The 12,798-nt window shown below is 44.7% G+C and overlaps 1 long non-coding RNA gene across 3 annotated transcripts in view; it reads right to left on the reverse strand.

The window, feature by feature from the left end:
* Window positions 1-12,798, reverse strand: part of LOC103348935 (spidroin-2) — a 74,699-nt gene that overhangs the window by 53,328 nt on the left and 8,573 nt on the right. The window lies entirely within an intron of this gene.

Below are 12,798 nucleotides of genomic sequence, written 5' to 3' on the forward strand. Positions count from 1 at the left end.
CACTTGCAGACCCAACCAGGTGCAGATCAAAAACACTGGGGGCCGGCGCCGCGGCTCACTAGGCTAATTCTCTACCTTGCGGCACTGGCACACGAGGTTCTAGTCCCGGTCGGGGTGCCGGATTCTGTCCCGGTTGCCCCTCTTCCAGGCCAGCTCTCTGCTGTGGCCTGGGAAGGCAGTGGAGGATGGCCCAAGTGCTTGGGCCCTGCACCCCATGGGAGACCAGGAGAAGCACTTGGCTCCTGCCTTCGGATCAGCGCGGGGCGCCGGCTGCAGCGTGCCAGCCGCGGCGGCCATTGGAGGGTGAACCAACGGCAAAAGGAAGACCTTTCTCTCTGTCTCTCTCACTGTCCACTCTGCCTGTCAAAATAAATAAATAAATAAATAAAATTTAAAAAACACTGGGAAAAAACTGCATGTGTTGAGGATGTACAAATTCCCTCCTTATTAGTCCTTAAACAATCACCTAGCCTTTCGATCGTATTAGGTATTCTAAGTAACCTAGAGATGACTGAAGGTATATGGGAGATGTGCATGTATCTGTTACATGCAAATGCTACTCCTACCTGCTGGACACAGGCAGTTACTGCACTAAGCAGGATTTAGCATGCAGGTGTCTCTCTTTTATTAGCTTTTGTTCTCCAGACTCTAGCCCAGGGCTAGAAAAGCTAAGCAGGTGTTTGTGAAGCTGAACTGGATTGAACACAGAAGCCCAGCAAATTAACAACTGGGTATTTTTACTGGAAATTTAACTTGCACTCTTCTTATTTCTTTCCATTACTGCCCAAAGAGCTTTGAGAAGGGAGGACAGGTGGCAGGTTTGGGCCTCATTTGCTGCTAGTAACAGGTCATCAGGCTGCAAGCCCTGCATGGGCAGGGCCAGCACCTTTTCATCACTACCCTTAGGCTAGCACTTGGTAGAGACTCGCTGCATGGAACACACACAGACGCAGGGACAAGACGCACGGAGATACGTGCCTCAGGGAAAGCCAGCTTTAGCTGGAACACCAGACCAGATCAGAGTGGTCACCCTGCAAAACTAGTGAAATTATGGGCTTTGGATCCCAAAACAGACAGAAAGGAAGGACAAGAGAAGAAAAGCACTACCTAGCAACTGTCATTCCCAAGGCTGGGACGCGCTCAAGGAGGCACAATCTTTCCCAGATACCCACAGCCGGAGAGTGCAGAAGCAGTAGCTGCATGAGCGCTGGTGTTCCTGCCAGATTTCAGATTATGTGATTTTCATTTGTTGATCCTGAATATCAAACTGAGAGGCACTTAAATGATTCTGATGGCTAAATGCTGTTCTTGACAGTGCAAACAGACATGCAAGAGAGAAACTGTTAGTGGAGCTCATTCCAGCGGGGTGTGGGTGTGGGAGACAGGTGATAAGCAAGAGAAGGCTGCTAGAGACCAGGCGAGTGACAGGACGACAGGGACATAGTGCAGCACTCCCATTGCCACGTGCTGGACTTTCTCACCCCACAGGGCCCTCCAGCAACCTCTGATAGTACTCATAAGGCCCCAAAGTCCACCCTTCCTGAGTGTCCCACTGTATAAAGGCCCCTGTAACTTCGGCCACTTCCTCCCTGGCTTCCAGCTTTCCTCTCCTCTGGCCACAGGAAAAAAAAAAAAAAAAAAAAAAAAAAAAACAAAAAAAACCTGAAATTTTCTTTTCAAAAGCCTTCCACAAACTGTGCAGCACATAGGTGAGTTTGGTGTCACTGATCTCACTCTTTGGGGTCTTAACTCCCAGGTGTACTGGCATGCTTGCTAACCCTTCATTCAGTCCTCCCCTCCAGTCCTTCAATAAACCAGGTTCATCCTTTCCAGACTTCCAGGGTGTTCTTAGATCTTCATTTAAAGTAGCCCCTGTGTGTGTGTCTCACCTCTGCTTCCAATTCCAGCTTCCTGCCAATGGGCACCCCTGGGGAGCAGCAGGTGGCCTCAGGTAGCTGTGTCCCTCCCACCCACATGGGACACAGAATCAAATTTCAGGCTCCTGGCTTCCGTCTGACCCAGACCGGACTGTTGCAGCCAACTAGGGAGTGAAATACTAGATAGAGGATCTTTGTCTCTGTGCTTTTCAAATAAAATTGAGGGGGGGGGGTAAAAACAAAACTTTACTAAGTTTTTAAATAATACTTTTCTTCTCCCTCTGAGGCCAGTAGAAATAACATTACATACTACATATTAGCAATTATACAATGACAGGCAGGATTTGACACGAGTCATCGGATAGCAAAATAAGTAGAAAAGGATTATTGCTGGATTTTATGTGTTTTATAACCAAACTGGTTTATCAATGTTTGTTTTTTCCTCTGTGCAAAACCTTGAGACCCGAAAGTTGAGCCCTGTTCCATGGTTCCTAGCACAGGCCCTGCTAAACACCTGGTGTCTTTCCAGGCTTCACAGTCAAATCACAGTGCCCTCCACTGTGCAGTCACATGGGATCACGCACACCCCATGTGCTCTTATTTTCTCCCAGAGAATAAAGGCCAATATTTGGTTTTGAAATATAGCTCGTAAAGGCCTGCCACTCATAGCAAAAGAGAAAAATGTTTAAAGTGGTGACGCTCAGTGCCCTCCAATGTAAACGATTCCCTTAGGGCAGACTTTGAGCGGTTCCCTCTTCAGACTGACACAATACCTTCTACTGAGGGTTGTCAGAAGCAGCAGAAAAACCTCATGTTCATCACAGCAGAAGAAAATCCATTCCCAGGGCTGGCGTGGCACAGTGACTCACCCCAGCATCTGCAGTGCCAGCTCCACTTTCATCCAGCTCCCACCTAATGCACCTGAGAAAGCGACATTAGAAGGCTCAAGTACTCGGTCCCCTGCCACACACTTGGGATACCCGGAAGAAACTCCTGATTCCTGGCTTCAGCCTGTCCCAGTCCCAGCCTTTGAAGCCATTTGGTGAGTGAACCAGCAGATGGAAGATATCTCTCTGTCTCTCCCTCTCTGTAATTCTTTATAAATCATAACTAAACTGTTAAAAAAATCTTTCCACAATTTAAGAGAGAAATTAGGTGAGCAATATGAAATTGCTCATTTAATATTTTAAACTAAACTATTAATGGAGCTAGGAAAATCCAGAACTCCCAGTTTTAGATAATTCTTATTTATTTAAATACTTACTATTGCTAAGAAACAACGAAATCCAGTCATTTGCAACAAAATGGAGGAATCTGGAACACATCATGCTGAGTGAAATAAGCCAGTCCCAAAGGGACAAATACCATATGTTCTCCCTGATTGGTGACAACTGACTGAACACCAAAAAGGAAACCTGTTGAAGTGGAATGGACACTATGGGAAACGGTGACTTGATCAGCATAGCCCTGACTGTTAATGAACAACTTAATACATTATCCCTCTTAGTAGTTTCTTTGTCTGTTCTACTTAATATGACTGGTTTAATTCTGTAATTAATTCACAGTTATTCTTAAGTGTTGAAATTTAACTGAAATGTGATCCCTGTTAAACATAAGAGTGGGAATAAGAGAGGGAAGAGATGTATAATTTGGGACATGCTCAAGCTGACTTGCCCCAAATGGTAGAGTTAGAAACATACCAGGGTACTCCAATTTAATCCCATCAAGGTGGCATGTACCAATGCCATCTCACTAGTCCAAGTGATCAATTTCAGTTCACAATTGATCATAATGAAAGGACTAAGAGTCAAAGGGAGCACATAAGCAAGTCTAGTACCTGCTAACACTAACCGATAGAATAAATAAAGGGGAGAGTGATCCAACATGGGAAGTGAGATACTCAGCAGACTCATAGAATGGCAGATGTCCTAAATAGCACTCTGGCCTCAGAATCAGCCCTAAAGGCATTCGGATCTGGCTGAAAAGCCCATGGGAGTGTTTCAGGCATGGAAAGCCAAGACACTCTGGCAGAAGATCTCTGTGAGTGAGATCTCAGTGGAAAGAACAGGTCTTCAAAGAAGGAGGTACCTTTCTCTGAAGGGAGGAGAGAACCTCCACTTTGACTATGACCTTGTCTAAACAAGATAAGAATCGGAGAACTCAGAGGGCTTCCATAGCCTTGGAAACTCATGACTGGAGCATAGGGAGATTACTGATGCCATAGACAGGAGTGTCAATTGGTAAAGTCAACAACAGGAGTCACTGTGCACTTACTCCTCATGTAGGATCTCTGTCCTTAATGTGCTGTGCATTGAAATTTAATGCTATAACGAGTACTCAAACAGTATATTTCACTTTGTGTTTCTATGGGGGTGCAAACTGTTGAAATCTTTACTTAATGCATACTAAACTGATCCTCTGTAAAAAAAAAAAAAAAAAAAAAAAAAAAAAAAAAAAAAAAAAAAGAAAAGAAACTATCAACTCCCAACTTGACTCTCACTGGGATTAAACATGACAATAGGTCTGATCTGATTTCATCATCATTAAAAAAAATCATCTATTATTTTTCACTTTATGTTTCTGTGTGGGAGCAAACTGTTGAAATCCTTACTTAATGTATACTAAGCTGATCTTCTGTATATTAAGATAATCGAAAATGAATCTTGATGTGAATGGAAGGGGAGAGGGAGTGGGAAAGGGGAGGGTTGTGGGTGGGAGGGACGGTATGGGGGGGAAGCCATTGTAATCCATTATTCGTACTTTGGAAACTTATATTCATTAAATAAATTAAAAAAAAATGGGAAAAAAAAGATAAAAAAAAATACTTACTATTGCTAAAATGATTTTAAATGATAATAAATACAAAAGAAAGCGTTTAAACTCCAGGGTTTGATTATATTGAAAGAAATATAAATCTGCCAACTTCATGCAAGGAGCATATGAGGACTATCCGAATGGTTTATAGCATTTTCCTCTAACTGTAACAAGTCACTGTGCTGGAAAAATCATCTTATAGGGTAGGGTCTCGGGGAACATCAATCTTGCTTCAAGCAAAACCACTGTATTTTAGAGCTGATTCAGTTATCCGTGAGGGACTGAATAGACATGAGGAACGTGCCTGGCTCAGGGCCGGTATGCCGTGTGCCCAGCAGGACCCGCGATCCAGGGCTGTTTCTACCCAGACATCGGATGTCAGGATTGGGTCCAGCGGTGCTTGGAGCCAGCTCCAAGCCAATTAGCATCCAGAAATTTCCCATGCTTCTCAGTGTATCGCAGCTAAAATAACTCTGGGCTTTTTCTTAATCTTACAAAAACATGAGTGACAACTGTGTGCAGCAAATTTCTGCGCTAGCCCTTAAGCTTGTCATTAACAGACTGACATTTTCATTTCAAGCTAAGCCTTAAGTATAAATCAGGAGATGGCTGGGATCTTGGTTACAGTGCTGAAATATTCCAGCAGTCAGGCTCAGTACAAGACCACTCCTGTCAAAAATACCTTTAACTCTGGGGCTGGTGCTGTGGTGCACCGGGTTAATGCCCTGGCCTAAAATGCTGTCATCTTATGTGGGCGCTGATTCAAGACCCAGCTGCTCCACTTCCCATCCAGCTCTCTGCTATGGCCTAGGAAAGCAGTAGAAGATGGCCCAAGCGCTTGGGCCCCTGCACCCACGTGGGAGACTTGGAGGAAGCACCTGGCTCCTGGCTTCAGATAGGCACAGCTCCAGCTGTTGCGGCCATCTGGGGAGTGAAGCAACGGAAGGAAGACCTTTCTTTCTGTCTCACCCTCTCACTGTAACTCTACCTCTGAAATAAATAAAAATCTTAAAAAAAAAAAAACACACACACAGAACAAATGATGTCAAAGAGGCTTGAAACTGCTTTTCTATAATTCAGATCTTACAGCTAATGAAATACAACGTAATTCCTTATGCACCTTTAATGGCACTGGTTATTTCATGTTATCTTTTTTTTTAAGATTCACTTATTTATTTGAAAGACAGAGAGAGGCAGAGGCAGAGAGAGAGGTCTTCCATCTGCTGGTTTGCTCCCCAGATGGCCACAATGGCTGGAGCTTTGCAGATCCAAAGCCAGGAACCAGGAGCTTCCTCTAGGTCTCCCATGCAGGTGCAGGGGCCTAAGGACTTGTTCCATCTTCTGCTGCTTTCCCAGGCCATAGCAGAGAGCTGGATGGGAAGTGGAGCAGCTGGGACTCGAACCAGTGCCCATATGGGATGCTGGCACTGCAGGTGACCACTTTACCTGTCACTCTATAGCACTGGCCCCTTGATGTTATCTTTACACATCTTTCATTTTTATAACATACGTGTTAAAATTTATTTATTTGAAAGGCAGAGTCAGAGAGAGAGAGAGAGAGACAGAGAGAGAGAGAAAGGAGAGATAGAGTTAGAGAATGGATCTTTTAACTACTGGTTCACTCCCCAAATGGCCACAACAGCCAGGGATGAGCCAGCCCAAAGCCAAGAGCCAAGAGCTTCATCCAGGTCTCCCGTGTGGGTGGCAGGGGTCCAAGCACTTCGGCCATCTTCTGCTGCCTTTCCAGGCACATTAGCTGGGTGCTGGCTCAAAAGTGGAGCAGCTTAACCTGCTGCACTACAGCCCTAGCCCCAACACAGACTTCTTGAGGGTGGCTGATCATGAATGAATGGAGGAATCTGTGAGGCTACAGAAGAGGACAGAGGCAGCAGACTGGCCATGCTGGGACCCAGCAGGAGAAGGAGGCTGTGGGGCTCCTAACAGCTACACACAGCTTCACCCCCAAGCCCGCACGCATCCAGGACGTGCAGGGAGGCAGGTGAAGGGGCACTCTGAATTACCACATTTGTAAACAGTAATTCGACTGTGCTCACCCAATGACTGTGTATACCAAATTCTCTAGTGAAAAAGTCACAACACATACGTGTGCTCACAGGATGTGCATGTCAATTATATCAGCAAACACAGAGAACATGCTCAGGACACACACAAGGTGATGGCAGGCTCACTGCCAAGGACAAGGCTGGGATCCAGGTTGGGGAGCAGGAGTCAAAGAGGACTTAAACTATTTGTGTTTCAACTTTTTATGAAATATATGTAATTTAAAATTAAGATAAAGCAAGAGGACCAAGACAATGGCACAGAACCTAGACTTTCCAGGTCTAACCTGCTGTGTCATCAGAAACGAATACATTACTTTCTCTTAGTTTTCCCATTTAATTTTTAAGGTTTATTTATTTGGAGAGCAGAATGAGAGGTGCTTCACACCTCAACTGGCAGCAAGACCCTCAGCCGGTCAGGATCCAGGAACTACATCCTGGTCTCCTGGGTTGCAGGGACCCAAGCACTATGGGTCATTGTCTGCTGCCCTCCCAGGAGCATAAGCAGGGAACTGGATCATGAGCGGAGCAGCCAGGATGTGAACCAGAGCTCCAATATGGCATGCCGGCATTGCAAGCAGCAGCGTAACCCGCTTCACCATTCTGGCAACAGTTTTCCTATTTATAAAATGTGCAGGCAGGGTTGGCAGATCTCTAAGCTCTGTGTTGTAGGATGAGCTCTGAGCTATCAACTATTCTAAGTCACTGTCTGAAACCACTAGGCCAATGGGATATTAAAATCTTAGTACCAGCTGAACTGTCTAGAATTAAGACTATTATAAATAAAGCAGCCTCACTCTACTCTTTTATCAAAGTGTGGCATATCTGCACAAAGAATACAACAGTCAACTTCAGGTGCTGTCACTTTTGAAACACCACTCAGAGCTAGGTATGTCTATAAAAAGGCAGCTGATCAATGAACTTTCAAATGAGGAAGAAAAGCAGAGAAATCAGCGTTCATCTTTTTGGGAAGGACAGTGTTAGTGAAGTTCCCAAAACTCCCAAGCAGCCCTCTGGATGAATAACACTGTGAAGACTATGAAGTAATGTGTGCAAGATACTTCTATGCATCTTCAGTTCTCTGGAGCTGTGCATAAATCAAGCATGGCTAGAAATGGATGGTGATTAGCAATGAAGGACAGGATGGGGTTTGGGGATACCTGTTGGACAACTGATAATATCTTTAAAAAATGCATGTGTGTTTTAAGCAACCATTTCACAGACATGGTCCTATGGCAAACCTGCTTTAGGAAAATATCCTGTTGTAAGAGAGAACAGAATTTGAGGGTGGTGTGTCTCTGTGTGTCTAAGAGTGGTGCCCACATGGGGGAGGTAGCCTCACTAGAATGGACCCACAAAAGAGAATGGCAGGAGTCCGGAAAATCAGCCAGGTGGTTCTCATATACATCCTCTTTGTTTGTGCAGCCCTCATTTAGTTTCCTGTTTTGTTATGAGTGATTGATCTGCATTCCTTGATACCAGTCACCTCCTAGGTCAAGACAACTGTTTCCATCAGTTGTGCACATGTAGTGATGTAGTATGTCAAACATATTTACAAAGTCAAATCTGAACCTATCTGCAATTATGTGTGATACTGTAATCCACTTTCTTGTGTTCCACGTGTTGAATGGGATGGAACTAAAGCAGAGAAGGCTAGGACTCAGGCCATATCTATCTTTGCATACAAGAGGGCCCCCAGAAGGTTCATGGTAAAAACGGACTAAAAGATAAAAACAACAAAAAAAATCACCTTCACTTCTCAGTATAACCTCCACCAGTCAAGCTGAAGAGGCTTTTTAAAGCAATGGCACTGGCCATCTCGTCCATCCTTAAAATGGTTCTGGGTATTTAACCAGGTCAATCCAGGCATTCTTACATTATTAACTGAAGACAGATGAATGTTCTTTAAAGATATTTTAAGATTAGGAACTGTAACAGAAGCCAGAGGTGCTAAATCAGGACTCCAGGTGGAAGTCTAATGACTTCTCCTAGCAAATCTCATGAACTGTCCTGCTCTGAGAGGAATTAACAGTATTGTTGCAGTGCAGAACCTTTTCTTCAGTGTTTTTGCTAACGCTTTCCTGATTTCCACAAAACACCCTCCTAATAAGCAACGTAACTTGAGCGTCCCATTAATTGCTGCCATGACCTTTACTCTTGAGTGGTCAATTTCCTTTAGCTGGACCTCTTCTACCTCTTGGTAGCCATTGGTGATTGTGTTTTGTCTTCAAAATTGCTCTGGTAAAGCCATGTTTCATCTCCCATTACAATTCTTAGGAGAAATCCTTCCAGATTTTGATCCCACATGCTTTGAAATTTCCATTGAAAGCCCTGCTGCTGATCTGGCAAACCTTAGCAAGATCAAAAGGGGAAAATGTTCCCCTCTTCACTGAGGCTTAAGCAAAGCATACAGAACTTGATGCAATATCACAAAACTGCCTTTTTCTTCAAAGTAGTCCTGTTGCACACTTGGATTTCAGCATTGCTATATTCTGTGAAAATATCTTCTAAGGTTTGTAATTTTGATTGTCTGATTTACTAATTTACAACCTTGTTCATAATAGCTGAAATAACATTCCAAACTTCAGACAACGCAAGGAGGAAAATCACAGCATACCTCCTATCCTTGTGAGCATTATGATCATCCATCAAGCCTTTGATTATGTCTGAGTTCTTAGTTAATGAGTTGGACTGTCTAACCTTGTTTAACTTCACAATAGATGCTAAGACTAAAAGACATTTAGCTATCGTATGGAGAGAACTGGTAGCTTGGAGAAAAAATAAATTGGTCTCTGGAGATGTAGTCTGTTTTCAACACAAGGTAGTCAAAACTCTGCATTCTCCTTTTTCTTCACCCGTGATCATGTTTTCATTTCTCAAGTCATAAAATGACGGATTCTTCTTGAGCTTTGGGGTAGTTCTTGATGGCATGGAGTTGTAAAAGTGATACAGATTCCTCACTTTGAGAGGAGCTAGAGCATCCAGTGGTCCATACTTCTCCAGCAAGGCTGTCACACAAAAGCAGTGATCTTAATAAGTGGTGGTGACTTGTGTGCTCATGGGCGTTCTTGCTCTTTTTATCCACTAATGAGTCTCCTCTGTTAACTCACCCAGATGTTACTCTTATTCAAGACCAGGCTGCAGACTAATAAAGAGAATTAGTGAGTAAATAAGATCAGCCGCCTTGGGAGCCCTGTGCAAACATTCAGGTTAGTATTATATATGTGTAGTGAGTAAGAGCAGGCTTCAGTGACCACATGCACTCTCCTAAGGGGGGTGGAACACATGCCAGAGCCGACACAATGACTGCTGCAAAGTCTTTACTGATGGATTTGCAACAGCATTTTGTCTACAGATTGTAATCAGGGACATGCTGCATGAAATCCCATAGGTTTCTGAAGTTTTTGCTGCCTCCATCCAGAAACAGAGACAGTGTAACTAACATCTACAGGGGGTGCTAGACACTGAGCCAAAGTAGCCAGGCACACAGTCATTTTTCTTTTTTAGATTTATTTATTTGAAAGGCAGTTACAGAAAGAGAGGGATAGGCAAATCGAGAGAGATCTTCTATCCACTGGTTTATCCTCCAAATGGCTCCAACAGCCACGGCTGGGACAGGCTGAAATCAGAAGTCAGGAGCTTTATCAAGGTCTCCCACTGAGTGGCAAGGCCCAACCATTTGGGCCATCCTCTGCCAAGTGCGTTAGCAGGGAGCTGAATCAGAAGTGGAGACTTAAAGCAGGACCCATTTTGAATGTCATTACTGTAGGCAGTGGCTTAACCTGCTGCACCACAGCACTGGCCTGTGTCTATTTTTCTTAAAAGTTGTTCAGCAACCAGACTGGATTCACCAGTTGAAGGCCATGGCCTTGACCTCACCTAAGTAGGTCTTTCCAACTTCCTGCCATGTACGCTCCATGTTTCACAAGTGGAAGAACATGGCCTGGACCTTACCTAAGGAGTCCTTTTCATCTCCCTGCCATATATACTCCATGTTTCAGATTTCACGTCACCTGGGCCAGGCTTTTGGCACAGCAGTTGATCTGCTGCTTGGGACATCCCCATTCTCTATCACAGCACCTGGGTTTGAGTCTTGTCCCCATTTTTTGGGACATCTCCATCCCGTATCAGAGTACCTGGGTTTGAGTCTTGGCTGCATCCCTACTCCAGCTTCCTGCTAATGTTCATTTTGCATTCTAGGAAGCAGCAGGTGATGGCTCAACTTTTTGGGTTCCTGCCACTAATGTGGAAGACCTGGACTGAGTTCTGGGATCCTAGCTTCAGACTGGGCCAGCCCCAACTGTTCCAGAAATGTGGTAAATGAACCAGTACATTTAAGCTGTCTCTCTGCCATTCAAACAAATAAATGTAATTTAAAAAATTTTCATCTCACCTATCAAGTATTATTTTTTAAGATTTATTTATCTGAAAGGCAGTTAGAGAGAGGCAGAGGCAGAGATATAAAGTCTTCCATCCACGGGTTCACTCCCCAAATGGCCTCTATGGCAGCCGGAGCTGGGCTGATCTGAAGCCAGGAGCCAGGAGGTTCCTCTGGGTCTCCCACACGAGTGCAAAGGCGCAAGGACTTGTGCCATCTTCTACTGCTTTCCCAGGCCATAACAGAGAGCTGGAACGGAAGCGGAGCAGCTGAGACTCAAACCAGTGCCCACATGGGATGTCAGAGCTGCAGGCAGCGGCTTTACCTGCTACGCCAGAGCATCAGACCTTCAAATATTTCTTACTGATCTCTTAGAAGAACATTTCTAAGATGCTTCCCATCCAATCACCAGACAAGTGATGCTACTCACAGACAGCTTCTGGTGGTGCCAAAAGTACCCAGCCAGCCAGGAGCCTTCAGTCCTAGCTCTTGTCTTCAAGTAAAGAAAACTCAACTTATGTTTTAGACATGTCCAAAAAGCCTACAGATTCACTCCAAGTTAAACCCATCATGAAAGAGCTAAGAGCTCCAGAAGACAGCCCTTCTCTAATCTAGTGTCAACAGGAAGGCCTTGACTTTGAAGGTTTTTAACAAGACTCATTTTTCTGCCTTAGGTTTAGCCCAACTTTGTCTTTTTTCTTTGAGGCTTGGCCTTGGCTACTTCTGAACTGGGTCTAAAGACTACAGAACTTTTAAGAGAAGCTTTCCACAAGGAATTTGTCTAACGCTTTCTCCTTGTTAAATAAATCCTTACTTTAGACCCATCTTTCAACACAAGAAGATGATAAAAACTGTTCCATCAGAAAAGCCTGGCTTAAAGTTGCTACTAGAACACGTGCATGGCACAGAGTAAGCACTGTGAGAACCACCGACTGCCCTGTTAGTCTGTGCAGGGAGCTACAGTAAAATACCCCAGCTTACTTCTCAGAGTTCTAGAGGCTGCAAGCCCACAATCAGGTCTCTCGGCAGCCCCACTGTCTAGTGTACGCAGATGTTCCATACAGTGACCTTGCTGCTGTGAGAGTGAGTGAAGGGTCAAACCAGCTGTCTGGAGTCTCAATTCTGTGACTCACCGCCCTGGCCCTCCGGAGACTCACTCCTAACACCATCACCTGGAGGGCACAATTTCGAGGGGCCATAAACATTCAGATCACAATACTCCCCTACCTCCCTGAAGCTTCTGGTATCATTCTTCAGGCTCGATTATCAGGTGGGGGACTGCCAATACCTGGCAGTTGCTCTTCTAACCCTAGCAACAGGAATGGGAAAGTTATGACTGCGACACAATTTCTTAAATGCTGGATCTGCTTCCAGGCCCCACACCAATGGGGAGGTGCTGACCAGTGCTTTTCCTGAGGAACTCATGCAATGTTTGCAGAGCTGGAGGTAAAATACTGAGACCTACAGTACACTTTTGGGGGCACAGAGACACATGCCTCACATCTGGTGGTCAATGTCCCTGCACTGCTGTACTCTGTTGGTACAATCTCAGCTGCTTATCCTGAGCTGCACCACAGACATCGCCTGCCACTTGGACCCAGCTCTGTCACCTTCAGAGAGGACATCTTGCAAATACATACCTGTTCCATTTGTTGAGCCACGCTCACCT

Source organism: Oryctolagus cuniculus, chromosome 9, assembly GCF_964237555.1.
Source record: "Oryctolagus cuniculus chromosome 9, mOryCun1.1, whole genome shotgun sequence".
In the NCBI taxonomy this organism is placed as follows: domain Eukaryota; kingdom Metazoa; phylum Chordata; class Mammalia; order Lagomorpha; family Leporidae; genus Oryctolagus; species Oryctolagus cuniculus.